The sequence below is a fragment of the Zalophus californianus genome, chromosome 9 (genome assembly GCF_009762305.2).
Source record: "Zalophus californianus isolate mZalCal1 chromosome 9, mZalCal1.pri.v2, whole genome shotgun sequence".
Lineage (NCBI taxonomy): Eukaryota > Metazoa > Chordata > Mammalia > Carnivora > Otariidae > Zalophus > Zalophus californianus.
In genome coordinates, this window is record NC_045603.1 from 35,410,793 (window position 1) to 35,425,830 (window position 15,038).

Here is a 15,038-nt window from a genome sequence, read left to right on the forward strand (position 1 = left end):
AACTTTCTTTTTGTGTCCATTAGCATGGTAAATGGTTTTCCACCCCTTTCCTTTCAATGTGGTGGTGTGTTTGGGTCTAAAATGAGTCTCTTGCAGACAACATATCACTGGGTCTTGTTTTTTTATTCAATCTGATACCCTTTATCTTTTGAATGGGGCATTTGGCCCATTTACATTCAGGGGACCTTTTGAAAGATATGAATTTAGTGCCATTGTATTGCCTGTAAGGTGACTGTTACTCTATATTGTCTGTTTTCCTTTCTGGTCTATGTTGCTTTTAAGCTCTCTCTCTGCTTAGAGAACCCCTTTCAATATTTCTTATAGGGCTGGTTTCATTTTTGCAAATTCCTTTAGTTTTTGTTTTTCCTGGAAGATTTCTATCTCTCCTTCTATTTTCAATGCCAGCCTAGCTGGATATAGTATTCTTGGATGCATATTTTTCTCATTGAGTGCTCTGAATACATCATGGCTGTTCTTTCTGGCCTGCCAGGTCTCTGTGGATAGGTTTGTTGCCAATATAAAATTTCTACCATTGTAGGTTACATATCTCTTCTCCTGAGCTGCTTTCTGGATTTTCTCTTTGTGTCTGAGACTTGTAAATTTTACTATTAGATGTCAGGGTGTTGACTTATTTTTATTGATTTTGAGAGGGGTTCTCCGTGCCTCCTGGATTTTGCTGCTTGTTTCCTTCCCCAAATTAGGGAAGTTCTCTGCTATAACTTGCTCCAATATACCTTCTGCCCCTCTCTCTCTTTCTTCTTCTTCTGGGATCCCAATTATTCTAATGTTGTTTTGTCTTATGGTATCACTTATCTCTCGAATTTTGCCCTCGTGATCCAGTAGTTGTTTATCTTTTTCTCAGCTTCTTTATTTTCCATCATTTGGTCTTCTGTATTGCTAATTCTCTCTTCTGCCTCATTTATCCTAGCAGTTAGAGCCCCCAATTTTTTTGCACCTCATTAATAGCCTTTTAGATTTTGACTTCGTTAGATTTGAGTTCTTTTATTTCTCCAGAAAGGGTTTCTCTAATATCTTCCATGCTTTTCTCAAGCCCAGCTAGTATCTTTTAAATCATCATTCTGAACTCTAGTTCTGATATCGTACTAATGTCCATATTGAGTAGGTCCCTGGCAGTCGGTACTGCCTCTTGTTCTTTTTGTTGAGGTGATTTTTTTCCATCTTATCATTTTGTCCAGAGGAGAATAGATGAATGAAAGAACAAAATGCTAACAGGGTAACAACGTCCCCAGAAAATATACTCTAAACAAATCAGAAGAGACCTGAAACTGGGGGAAAAGAAAGGAAAAGAAAGAAAAAAGAAAAAGAAAAATATAAAAACAAACAAAAACAGAACAAAACAAAACAAAAAAACAGATAATGATCAAATATGATCAGGCTGGTGCATAGATCAGTGCCCCACACTAGATTTTGGGTGTATTTTGGTCTGTTAGAAGAAAGTGCCTCCCAAAATTTTAAAGAAAGAATAACTTATTTATGTACAAATATCAGGGTTCATACGATGAAGGGATGGAATATGACTGTAAAGATGAAAATTATAAAAAATTTCATAAAAGGAATTGATAAGATAAGAAGTTGACTGAAAAAAAAAAGAAGAGGATTTAAAAAAAATGAAAAAAGAAGGTAGAGAATGTGATCAGGAGGAGACTAGAACAAAGCAATACACTAGAGATGTAGGGTATATTTTGATCTGTTAGAAGAAACTGTATCTGAAAATTTTAAAGAGTGAACAACTTATATATATATATATATATATATGCCAAAAAAAATGGGTAACTAGTATGAAGGGATAGAACATGACTCTAAAAATGAAAAATAAAAATGTTTTTTTAAAAAAGGGATTGATAAGTTGTTGGTTGAAAAAAGTGAAAAAGAAATATTAAAAAAAATAAGAGTTAAAAAAATTAACTTTGAAAGACTAAAGAATCATGGGAAAAAAGTCATGAATTCTATGTGCAGTATTCCCCTAGCGCTGGAGTTCTGCCATTCTCATTGATTGGTAAACTTCGTCTTGGCTGGCCGTTCTTGCTGATTTTCTGGGGGAGGGGCCTGTCACCGTGGTTCCCAAATGTCTTTGCTGGAGGCATAATTGCCCTGCCCTTGCCAGTCCAGGCTAAGTAATCGGCTGGGGTTTGCTTTCGGGAGCTTTTGTTCCCTGCAAGCTTTCTGTACAGCTTTGGAGGATGAGAGTGAAAATAGGCGGCCTCCCAATCTCCACCACGGAGGAGCCGAGAACTTGGGACCCCACTCCTCAGTGTGCCCCCAGAGAAAAGCAGTCAATCACTCCTGTCTCCCTGGTCTCCGGCTGCACTCTGTGCTCACCCGGCCTGTGACCCAGCCTTTCTATCTCTGGCACCCGACTCGTTGTGGTGTCCCCAAACCCAGCCGATTCCTGTAGTGCACTCCTGTGCTGCTCCTCCTGGGGGAGGAAGGGGAGTCTGGCCAGATATGCCACTTGTTGGGTCCCTGCTGGAAGAGCAGTGGCCCGACTGTGCCGTGAATCACGGTTAATGACAACCCCAATCTGAGAGCCCACTCCTTGGCTCCATCTCTGCGGCCGACTTCCTGGCTCCCATACTTGGGAGCTCTGATGCATTCAGGCACCCCTGGTCTTTCTGTGACCCCGAGGATCCTGAGACCACACTGTCTCAGTGAGGGTTCCACCCCCCGCTTAGCCACTGGAGTGACGTCCCTCAGCGGAGCCGACTTCTAAAATTTCCGATTTTGTGCTCTGCAGCTCTATCACCTGCCAGAATTGGCAGACGGAGGCCCCCTCCCCCGCCGTCTAGCCTCCCGAATATCACCTCGGATTCATTTCCCCGCACCTCCTACCTTCCAGAAAGTGGTCGCTTTTCTGTTCAGAGAGTTGTTGCTATTCTTTTCTTCGACCTCCTGTTGAGTTTGTAGGTGTTCAGAATGGTTTGATCCCTATCTAGCTGAATTCCTGGGACCAGATGAAATCCAGTTCTACTCCTCTGCCATCTTGCTCCACTCCCTCTAAGTGTTTTTTTATGACTGTTTTTGGATGCATGCAAATTTAAATTTGTTTTATCTTTCTGAAAAGTTAAACATTTCATCATTATAATATGTTCCTCTTTATCTCTACTTTTCTCTCTCTCTTTTTTTAGTGATTGCTTTAATAAAAACTGAAGTATAATATACATATAGAAAAATGAATAAATTGTACATTTACAGTTGGTGAGTTATCATAAAATGAATACAACCTAACTACCCAGTTCTGGTAATAGAACATTACCAGAATACAGAAGCCACCCTCAGTCTCCCAAACTGTTACTATTACACCCTCTTCTGAAAGTTAATCATCATCATGTCATAAATTGGTTTTGCTATTTTTATTTTTTAAACTTTGTATACATGGATTTTTTTTTCATCTGACTTCTTTTGCTCATCCTTATATCTGTGAGGTTTACTCATCTGTTCTCCTGTTGATGGACATTTAAGCTGTTCCCAGTTTTTGGCTATCATGAATAATGTGGCTATGGACATTTTAATACATGGCTTTTGGTACCCATATATACACACTTCTGTTGGGTATTTACTTACAAGAGGACTTGCTGAATCTCTGATTTTTTTTTTTGCCCTAAATTCTAAATTGTCTTCAAAATATCTACAAAAGGATATATTCTCTAACCATCTTTTAACTTTGTTTTCCATATTGCAATGTTCAAATTTTCTGTGCCCTTTGTGTTTAATATGCCTCTTCTAACAGCATATAATTGGATTTAGTTTTTAGCAGAGTCTGGTAATCCTTTAATAACAAAACATTTAGGCTGTTCACATTTAATCTAATTACTGCTATATTTGAATTTAAGTCTACCATCTCATTTTGAATTTCTATTCACCTTTTGGAAACTTTTTTTTTGCTATTCGTTTTTTAAGCTTTCATTGAATTAGTGTACTATTTTTATCAATAAATTTTCCTAATATCTATATTGACCTAAATACAAAGCAATCGTTTTGTAAGGATACAAAATTATAAACAATGGTTATCCAGGGGAATAGAACTGGGTTAAAAGGTAAAGAGGAACTTCAGAATTAACTCTATGTTTGGTTTGGTTTGATGTTTTTTTTTTTACAATGAGCACATATTTTCTACTGATTTTCTGAAACCAGAATTGCGGTAATTCTGCTAAAAGATAATTCTTTTTTTTTTTAGAGATTTTATTTATTTATTTGAGAGAGAGAATGCGAGAGAGAGAGAGAGAGCATGAGAGGGGAGAGGGTCAGAGGGAGAAGCAGACTCCCTGCCGAGCAGGGAGCCTGATGCGGGACTTGATCCCGGGACTACAGGATCATGACCTGAGCTGAAGGCAGTCGCTTAACCAACTGAGCCACCCAGGTGCCCTAAAAGATAATTCTAAAAATGCATACAAAAATAAGTAGATTTTTTCCCTTTAGTACTTTATCAGTTCAGCTTTTCCCCTTTTATTCACTTATTCTCAGGCCTAATAATAGCATAAATATAATTTACATAGCAAAAGCATTCACAGAAAAATAATTTAGAGTTTATAAAATGTTTCTCAGCATAGCAATGAGTGCTGTCTATGCGAAATGACTTCCTTGGGTTCTGGCATGGGGTCTTAAGAAGTGCCTGGCCTTTGCATGACCCTTGCTTTCTTTAAGTAAATGATGAGCTCATAGTAAATGTTATATGGGAAAAAAGACTAGAATAGTGAAAAGATCACAAAAGGAAATAGTTTTGTTTTTTTTGTTGGTGGTGGTTTTGGGGGTTTTTTGTTGTTGTTGTTTGTTTTTGGTTCTTTTGTTCTTTTTTTTGTTTTGTTTTGGGTTTTTTTTGTTTTTGTTTTTGTTATTGTTTTTTTTGTTTTTGAGCTTTATCAAGTCTTGGCACATCTGTGGGCCTTGGGGTCCTTATCCACAAACAGAAGTGGTAGACTAGAGTTGGTTGATTTTAGTCACTGTACCCATCATAAAAACATGTCAGTGGAAATATTTTAAAGACAGGTAGTCAAGTCCTACTTCCAAATTCTGCTCCTTCCTAGCTTGTGATTTTAACACCGGTACCTGGTTTCTCTGGGATATGTTTCTTTTAAACAAAATCTGGGTTATTTTGAGGCATAAACATTAAAGCACTTGGGAAGAACCTAAGTTCTGTTTCACAGGACAAAGTCAATTATTTTCATCTTTCTAGCAGATAGTAGGCATGTGATAATTATTAGTTTTTACTTCTTACTGATATCTTGGAATTGTATTATAAGTAAGTTCCAAATTAGTGCTGTGGAACATTGATGTAATATTTTATTGTCTAACCTGGAATTTACAAGTCCTCCCCACCCTCCCACATTAATAAAATGTGAAATAATATGTTATATAGAACATCTTTTTACAAAGACAACCATGACTCTATATTAAGAACCTAAAATGTTTATACATTTAAATAGTGATATAGTCTTATAAATGGTATGTAAACAGTATATTGGCAAAGGCAATATAAAGAATTAGGAAAAAGAAAGCCAAGCAGAAAACTGAGTATAAAATTACTAGAGTCTAAAAAAAAATGTTACTATCATCTTTAAAGCTATTTTACATGTCATTTCTTATTTTGTATTGTAATGTCACATTGTAATAAATTTTACTGTAAAGTGGTCAATATCAAATTTGAAGGTCACTTTGGTAATTGGAAGTGAGAGCCTCCCAAAGTGAAGGCAATTGGAAAGCACAACATTATACTTTCATGAATACAATGATTTAGTTTTTTGACCTCAAGCTGGTTAAGCATGATATATAGTAGAACATTTCACTTCTGATATATGCATGTGATATCCTGACAAGAATTAAAGGCAGAGTGCAGATTTAATCTGCTGGCATTCCTCACTCTGCCTGAATAATCACTAAAGTTACTTTGAAGTACTTTAGAGGAGAAAAAAAGTAAGAAAAAAGGAAAAGAAAAGTAAGAAATCAGAAAGAAAGAGAGAGAAGAAAGGAAGGAAAGAAAAAGAGGGAAGGAAGGATGGGGAAAAAAGCAGTTGATTTGCTTATTTTCCTTTCTGCACAAATGGCATCCTAAAGAAAAAAAAATATTTTGAAAGGCTTTTAATGTAAACATGGACAGCTGTTTTAGACATTGTAACGTGCACGTTTGAAAGCACATCATGAAAAAAATATTCATGCTGAAATGTCAATTTTATAGCTCTAAGAGAGAGGTCCTAGGGTTTAGAAGTTAAAAGTGAGTAACTCCTTGCTTATTCGAACATTAAACTGTCAACATGGAAGTAAGTTTAAAACTTATGATGGTTTGAAAATGTGGTGCTAAATGAAGTCTGAAGACCTATTAACCTGCCTGAGATGTAAACCAGGAACTATTACACTTTGCTCTTCAGCATGTATGCAAGTACTTTAAAGAAGTGTGCAAGCTATTAGAAAGTGAACAGTGAAGGTAAATAGTATCTCTTTTTTCCTAAATGCAGTGATAATATTAGCTATTTTCAATATCCCTTCAGGAATTGCATGGATATAAGAAATAGAATACTGAATATGATTGCTTTAATTTGTTTTATTATAGTAATGCATAATTGACAATCCTTGAACAAGTTGACCAATGATCAGTTTTACCTTAGTTTTAAAGCTTTACAGCAATTTAAAGGTAAAACCTAACATTTGTAAACATACCTATATGCAGATGACAAACACCTTAGACAAATTATTCATTGTATTAATAAAATTAAGAATGAGTTTATTAAATCAAGTTTTGAGACATAATAAATATTAAAGAAATAAAAATTTAAAAATTAAATTACTTTGATAAGGAATATGACCAACTTTCTTTTTGCTGTTAAAATATCAGTTTTTACTTATTCAATATTGTTATGTCAAGTATAATTTTAAAACGTTTAACAAAGGGGGCTCCTGGGTGGCTCAACGGGTTAAGCGTCTGACTTGTCATTTCGGCTCAGGCTATGATCTCATGGGTCGTGTGATCAAGCCCTGCCTAGGCTCTGTGCTCAGTGCACAGTCTGCCGGAGATTCTTTCCCCCTGCCCCTCCCCTGACTCGCACTTGCTATTTCTCTAAAATAAATAAATAAATCTTTAAAAAGTTTAACAAAGACATTTATCAATTATTTTAAGATAACATATCAACTAGGTCTATTTGGGTCCTGTTTGGAAAGTTGGAAATGGACTAAATTCAAATTACATAAATTGAAATAAGTTTAACCCTTTCTGACTGTGGAAACAAGCTTTGTAAAAATACATGTTTTTAAAGGATTATACCAAAACATTTGAATAAAAAAACCCAGAAGTTTCTTAACTCAAGTTTCTTACCCTGGCTACCAGAGGGTATTGATTCCTATCTAATCTAGTGGGAGGTCCTATGAGCACAGTATTCACTGTTATGGGGTAAAACAAAAGAAGACTGTGACTTGTTCCTCACCAAGTTTATAATCAACCTGTGGAGAAGAGATGATGGAAGCAAGGGAAAGATAATAAAAGATATTGTAGCATCTGGTACCTAAATATGTGATATACACAATACATGCTAGAAAATGTAAGAAGGGAAAAGATCAATCTCGGCCACAGGGATGTCATCTAAGTTGGATTTGAAGAATAAATAAGATTGTATGGTTGTCTCCTCCAGGATAGACAAGGAGTTGGCCCATGATTTCATTTGGTTCAGAAGGATAAGATATTACCAAGTACTGATGTTATGAAAAGAACCTCAATAACATCTGGGCTTTGATCATGTACTTGGTTCTTCCATGTAAGCAGACAGAGTGAGGGGCAGCAGTAGTGCTTGCGGTCACTTGTTCCTGTATTCTCTTTGTTGTACTGGGGCCCTCAAGACAGAGTGATACTGGTCAAAATTCTATTCATGTTTGCCTCCTTTTAACCCAGAGTGCACTATACAGCCATGGATGTCATTTTGCCATTTTGATGCCATCATTATGCATTATTGCTCCCCTACTCAAAATGTGGTCCAAGGACCAGCAGCATATGCATCACTTGAGAGTTTCCCAGAGAGACATATCTTCTCAATATTTATTTACTTATTTGTTTGTTCATTCCTTTATTCATTTATTTATATTTTTATGACTCTGGAATTTTGATATTTCTCTACTGCATGTCCTCTGTTTTCTTTAATTTAATGCTTCATTCTCCTGATCCTCCTCCTCCTCCTCTTCTGCCTCCTCTGCCTTCTTTTTCTCTGTCTCCTCTGGCTCTTTTTCCTCCTCTCACTTTTTTTTCTTCTTCTTCACCTTCATATGTTGCAACAACAATGAAGAGAATATTCCCCAGTGCCTTCTGACTAAGGAATACACTCTAGGTTGGATATGAGTTATATATTAAAAAACAGATCATCCATCACACAGAAATATTAATGCCATGACTTTCTTATGCAATACTATTAAATGTTTCCTTTGGTTATCTCAGCATTGCATTTTAACTGTTTTTCCTGTTGAGTCCTTTATAATAGAGACAACAGTTACTTTGGGCAATGTTATATTATTAGAAACAATAGTCGTTTAAAGGCTCTTCAAATCATATAATTTTCATTGTTGGAACAATATTCTTAATTCTTAATATTACAAATTAAGTTATCTTTTAGACAAACTCAACTACCTTGTTTTTTGAAGACCACAAAACCACATATTTTAAAAGAAAAAATTTAGGTTCCAAAGAATTGATTTATACTTACAACAGACATGAGATTATTCAGTCATCATAATGAATAATAATCCATTCTTAAATCTGAAAAACTTGACTTCATCTTTATCCCCACCATGTATTTGAGGTTTGTTGATTAATTAGATAAATGCAGTCTTTCCTTTCACTTTATTAGAAGTGATCATTGTTATAGATATGCTATATGCTTGAATGTGAGCTGTTATTAATTCTGTGTAACTCATGATATTTTGCCACATTACCAAAATCAACATTTTTTTCTTGTTCTGAGTGACTGGCTGTCTATTCTCCATCCTTCCTATATCTAGATTTAAAAATAAATTTTTGCCAACTAAGTTTTCTAAAGGTAACACATATCTACTTGAGTTGGCCATATTCTTGAGTTTCTTCCCTAAGTGAATGTGGAATCCACTGCAAAGATAATGTCCACTGAGCTGGGTTGGAGTTTAAAATTATTACCATGATATGAAAGAGAATGGTTGATGATGCTTTCCGAGTTCCTGCAGAAGGTATTCAGCCAGAATTTTGCCAGTGATGGAGAGCAGGTCAATGCCATTATAGTTGCTGTAGTCAGCTTTCCAGCTTTTTATGTGATAAAATATATATCACAACACTGCTTCCAGTCTGTCACACAACCCAGAGTATAATGTGAATTGGATCTTTGTGTTCCAACTTCAATCTCATCTTTTCACATACATGGAACAAGATCTTGCCAATGGAATATTGTACGTAAGTACGGAAAACTGTCACTACCTCTGGAGTTTATAGGTGTTAAAGCACTACATAAAGTGTCAGATTTCACAGTAGGAAGTTTATACACCTGGAAAGAGCTGATCTATGTCCTGCAGTTGCACAAAGTCATAAAAGTTCAGTTGAGACAAATGTTTATTATTTTGATATGTAAACATCCTAGGACTTTCACAGAACAAATCACATACTCAGGTATTCATGACCACTCTTACAACCAAATGCCCTCTAAAACAGATTGTATATTTTAGACATGTGTTCCATTAACATAATTCCTTGTTTTCTCAGTGGAAAAGAGGCCAGTGTGCTTGTAAATACCACCTTACATTGCTTCAGCAAAACATGTGGACAATAGTTTCTTTATTGTACCTTCAAATTTTCTCATCTTTCCAGAAGAACAAGAATGAAAGCTAGGACTGAAGAACATTGAAGAAACAAATAGTACAGAGAGGAAATAAAAATAACTTTTGAGCAAGACATTTGTTTAAGCAAAAATAAAGGTGATTAATCTGTCTTACATGAAGGAACTAGACCTGCAACAATGCTTGCTTTCACCTAGGTCTCCTAGCCCAGATTGAAACACATAATAAATAAGAAAAAAAAAGAGGGTCTTTAAAATTCTGCTGCAGTGTCCATTTCTAATTATCAATAATGAAATAAATTTTCTCTTTGTTACCAGATATATGAATTATATTATGTCATAAATGAAATGGAAAATACTACACAATAGCGTTATTCTCTTCTTTTACCTCCTAAACACATACCCATACACAAAAACATATCACCCAGGAAAAGAAAAGAAGCTTGCTCTGTCCTTTCCTAAATTAAGTTGTTTGTTTTTTCAAAAGTAAATTGGCCCATTAATTCATCTCTGGAATGTTAAATTTAAAATATTGCACTCCTCAGGGCACCTGGGTGGCTCAGTTGGTTAAGCCACTGCCTTCGGCTCTGGTCATGATCCTGGAGTCCCGGGATCGAGTCCCACATCAGACTCCCTGATCCGTGGGGAGTCTGCTTCTCCCTCTGACCCTCCCCTCTCTCATGCTCTCTCTCTCTCTTTCTCTTTCTCTCTCATTCTCTTTCTCTTAAATAAATAAAATCTTAAAAAAAATAAAATATTGTAATCCTTTTTGGGCAAGTAGTCTCCTTTAGAAATTCTTTAAAGAATACATTAAGACTACTCAAGTCTACTTTTATTTCCACTAAGTTGGAATGGCCTTATTTCCCCTGGTACACTCCCACCTGTAGCAGATACTGTTAAACTGTCCCCTGTCCCCCCAGGATCCATTCTTACCGTTCTCCTTTTAGGAGTGAACTCTCCCCTTACTCTTCCCTTCCCACACTCCCAGCCTCTCTTGCAGTCAGGTGTGTCTTTGTAACTAAGTTCTATAAACAGAAGTTATTTGTACAATTTCTTGTTCATTTTCAACTTAAAGACAAGTCATGTGTCGTGACTCCACTTTTTCCTCTTCTGACCAGAGAACCACAAATGCAAATGCAACCTTGATGCAGAAATGAAAGTAATTTTTTGTGCAGAGCTGGCTAGCCCAGAAGCAAGAGCCTGCCTGCCTACATTTAGATTCTAAAGTGAAGGAGACACACACTTCTGGTTTATTTACACCACTGTATTTTGGGGCCTCTCTCTTATGGTAGATGCCTCTATATCCCAACTTTTAACACACAAAAGTATAAGCTTAGAATAATAGTGTTCTTGAGCACTGAGGTACTGATGTATAAAACTGGTGTGTGAACAGAGAAAATAAGATTTTTTAAAAGAGGAGTGCAAAAACAAAACCATCATTTACTTTTTTGCCCCCAGAAATCTTCTCAGCAGCTTATAAATTAGTTCCTATTTTATGAGCAATGTTGTATAGTGGAAGTCAACTGTACTTCCTAAAAATATTTATGTGTATAAATTTCATATATATATAAAGTAAACCATGCTTAAAATAATTATATTTATATATATGCAAATGTATGTGTAGTGCTTTTGAGAGGAATAAGCAAGATACACTGTATCATGTCTAAGAGTACAGTGTATACATACTGAGCTTTGATCTGAGATTTTTCATAGCATTTGATAGCCATTCCTTTGTGCTTTGCTCCGTCATTGTAGATCCATTAGCCTTCCTATCAGTGGTCCTCAAAGTGTAGTTCCCAAACCAACAGCAGCAGCAGTAGCACCTGGGCACTTGTTAAAAATTCAACACAGATGTATTGAATCAGAAATACCCAGTAGGGCCCATAGATCTGTAGCTCAAAAATCCCTCCAGATGATTCCAGTTCATGATAAAGCTTGAGGGAAAAAACGGCTCTTTATCAACAAGCGGGTTGGTAAAGTAGAATCAGCAGTCTGTGGAAGAAATTTGTTGAAATTATATTGATTTAAAAACAATGATCTCAAAAAAACATTAAAAAATTAAAAAGAAATAAAAACAATGGGCGTGCTGGGTGGCTCAGATGTTAAGCGTCTACCTTCAGCTCAGGTCATGATCCCAGAGTCCTGGGATCCAGCCCCACATCAGGCTCCCTGCTCCGTGGGAAGCCTGTTTCTCCCTCTCCCACTCCCCCTGCTTGTGTTCCCTTTCTCACTGTGTCTCTCTCTGTCAAATAAATAAATAAGATCTTAAAAAAAAAGAAATAACAATGATTTCAATGTATGTTTTTAAAATATCCTAACCTAGTTATTTTGCCTTCTGACATTCAATTAATCTTAATTCTATAAGGATTATAAATATTTTAATATTATGAAACCTTGCAGATAGAAAAATACCACTTATTTTTTTCAGGTAAGAATAGGCATCACTACTCAAATGTGATTATTATTTCAGTCATGTATTATGTCAAAGGTTTCTTTTTTATATGTAAAGAGTATTCTTAAAATTCCATTAATCTCTACCATACTTTAGAAAATACATCGATAAATATGAAAGTGTGTCTCCATACTTTCATATTTGTGACTGCCCTTGCATTGTTATATAATATTCAGAAATAATTATAAAATATTTATTATTTTACCTTACACACATATTCATATTTATTAGCTAATTGAGAGTCCTGTTACATTAGCACTGTCTTCACGTAAGAGTAAACAGAAAGTTTCAAGAAATTATGAGATTTATCAAAAATTACACAGCTAGCAAGTGGGACATCCTGTATTAAAAAAAGAAATTTTGAATCTAAATATAATCACTGCATTTGCAAGAAAATAAAAATAATAAATAAGATACAAGTCCTGCCTCAAAATTTATATTGTCCCTGTAAGTAGTGTTGCAAAGCAGATTATTCAATAGGAAAGAACAGCTGGGCATTGGTGTGATCGCTTCTAGGAGCTGCAAATCAGGTGAATGGTCTTGGGTAATTAACTTCAGTGAATATGTGCTTCAGGGGGAGAGAAGAGGATTCTGGGGATAACTACAGAAAGTGAGAGAGAACTTAGCTTAGCCAATCTGTTTATGTGACATGGTTGGGATATTTATTTGTCATTCGCTGAGAGAGATCAATAAATACTCGTTTTTCCATTACATTGACTGACAGGAAGGCATGTCTTTGGATACAACACCGTTTCAAGATGGATGTTCAGGAACGAGCAAACTTGTCTATCTTTTCCTGTGTAACTTGATATTAAATAAAAATAAAATAAAAAATATAAATATATGGCAGAATGCTAAACTATGAAAATTTAGGAAATAAAATGGCATTTTAAAGGAATATCATTTTTGCTGCTACCCTCAGAACTTCTGCAAAAGTACATTCTCTCCTTCCTCCCGGGGAACCCTGGTGGACACAGGTAAGAGGTACATGGCTAGAGTTCTATAATAGGACTTAAAACATCTGAAGAGTTTCTATAAGATTATTTAAAATATTTTTTCAGTAGGAAAGTGAAATTCCTGTAAACACAATTGGAATCAACTTCCAAATGCACCTACACATTCAAAAATTAGAATAAAAATGCTATTTTACTTGAAAGATGAGATTATGGTTTGTTTCCATCAAATTATCCAGTGTGACCTTTCCTCATTCCCTGCAAGTGCAATGCAGTTAGTCTGAGGGAGCATGTCTCCTCCAATGTCCTACTGTATTTGTACATGTAACCTTCACTACCCAGCCTTCAGTTTAGTGGTAAATTGTTCATCTTATTTTGTAGGTTACCCTTCCCTTGGCTCATTCATATTCAGAATTGACTTTGCACATTTTTATTTCTGTCCCCTTTTTATGAATACGTTGTTGCTAATGAATCCCATAGTGACCCAGTTGAATCAAGTCTGCTACCTGCTCATGCCACCACTGTAATAACTGTCAAAAACTACGTTTCTTTCTTTTACCTGGGAGTTGTGTAGCCAAGGAAAGAAGAAATAGGTATTAGTTTTCTACTGTCTTAGCCATTAATTATAAAAGTAGCATTCCAACTGAAGATGAACAAATCTGATCTCTTCATCTGTGTATAGAAAAGTGAAAAATGTTAAAAGAGCTGGTATCAACATTTTTTATGAGGCTTTTCTTCATCCCTCCAAATAGCTTAAAAATATTTGAATGGGGAGTTTGGATCCCCATAATGATGGTTTATAAAGAGATTGCTAAACAATGTTAAAGTACTCTTTATAAAAAGTTAAGAATTTTGGTGCTGGCTAAAGCAACAAGAGGGAAGGAGAAAAAAAAGAGGTTAGCAAGATACGGTGGGAGAAACTGGAGCCGATGCAGATTATAGGCTAGTGAGAAATTCATTATAAAGTGGCCAAAAGGTGGGTTAAATCCAAAAAGTTAATACAAACTATTAATTTATCCTATTCTGGTACAACATAAACTCCTTTTGTTTTAATTTTTAATGGAGCATGCCAAACAAAATTTTGTGTTAATGATTTGGGGAAAATCAAAGAAAAGGGTTTATATTTCAGTGATTCTCAACATGTGTGCCTGAAACAAACATCAGCATCACCTGGGAACTTGTTAGAAATGCAAATTATTAGATCCTAATCAGAACCCCCTGAATCAGAAGCTCTATCAATAGAGTTTAGCCGTCTATTAAAAAAAAAACACTTCAGGTGATTCTAATGCAAGCTAAAGTGTGAGAACTATTGTGTTATTACACATATAGGTTTATGCACAGCAGAATGAAAGCAACAGTTATAGGAGATGAGATGCTGCAGAGATTAAGAAATCTGAGTACGAATTTGGTGTTAAATTGATTAGAATACACATAAGTGAAATAAGAATTTTCTGGTTTGTGGAAAAGACAGGGTATATCCTATGTAGTACTTTTAAATATTTAATTTTAAGTGGGTGGTATTAGCTTATACTTGGCTTATAATTTTAAATATGAAATTATGGATATTCAATGCTAACTTTCACTGTGTATACTATACTGGTGGGAAACTTTTAATAGCACTAGGATTTTGTCAATAAGCTGTTTCACATGTCTTAGTTTATCTATTTTTTTTAATTGAAGTATAATTAACATACAATGTTATATAAGTTTCACGTGTACAATGTAATAATTCAACAATTTTATACAATACTCCCTGCTTACCACCTTAAGTGTTGTCACCGTCTGTCACTACACAACATTGTACCAATATTATTGACTATATTTCCTATGCTGACTACTTTTCAT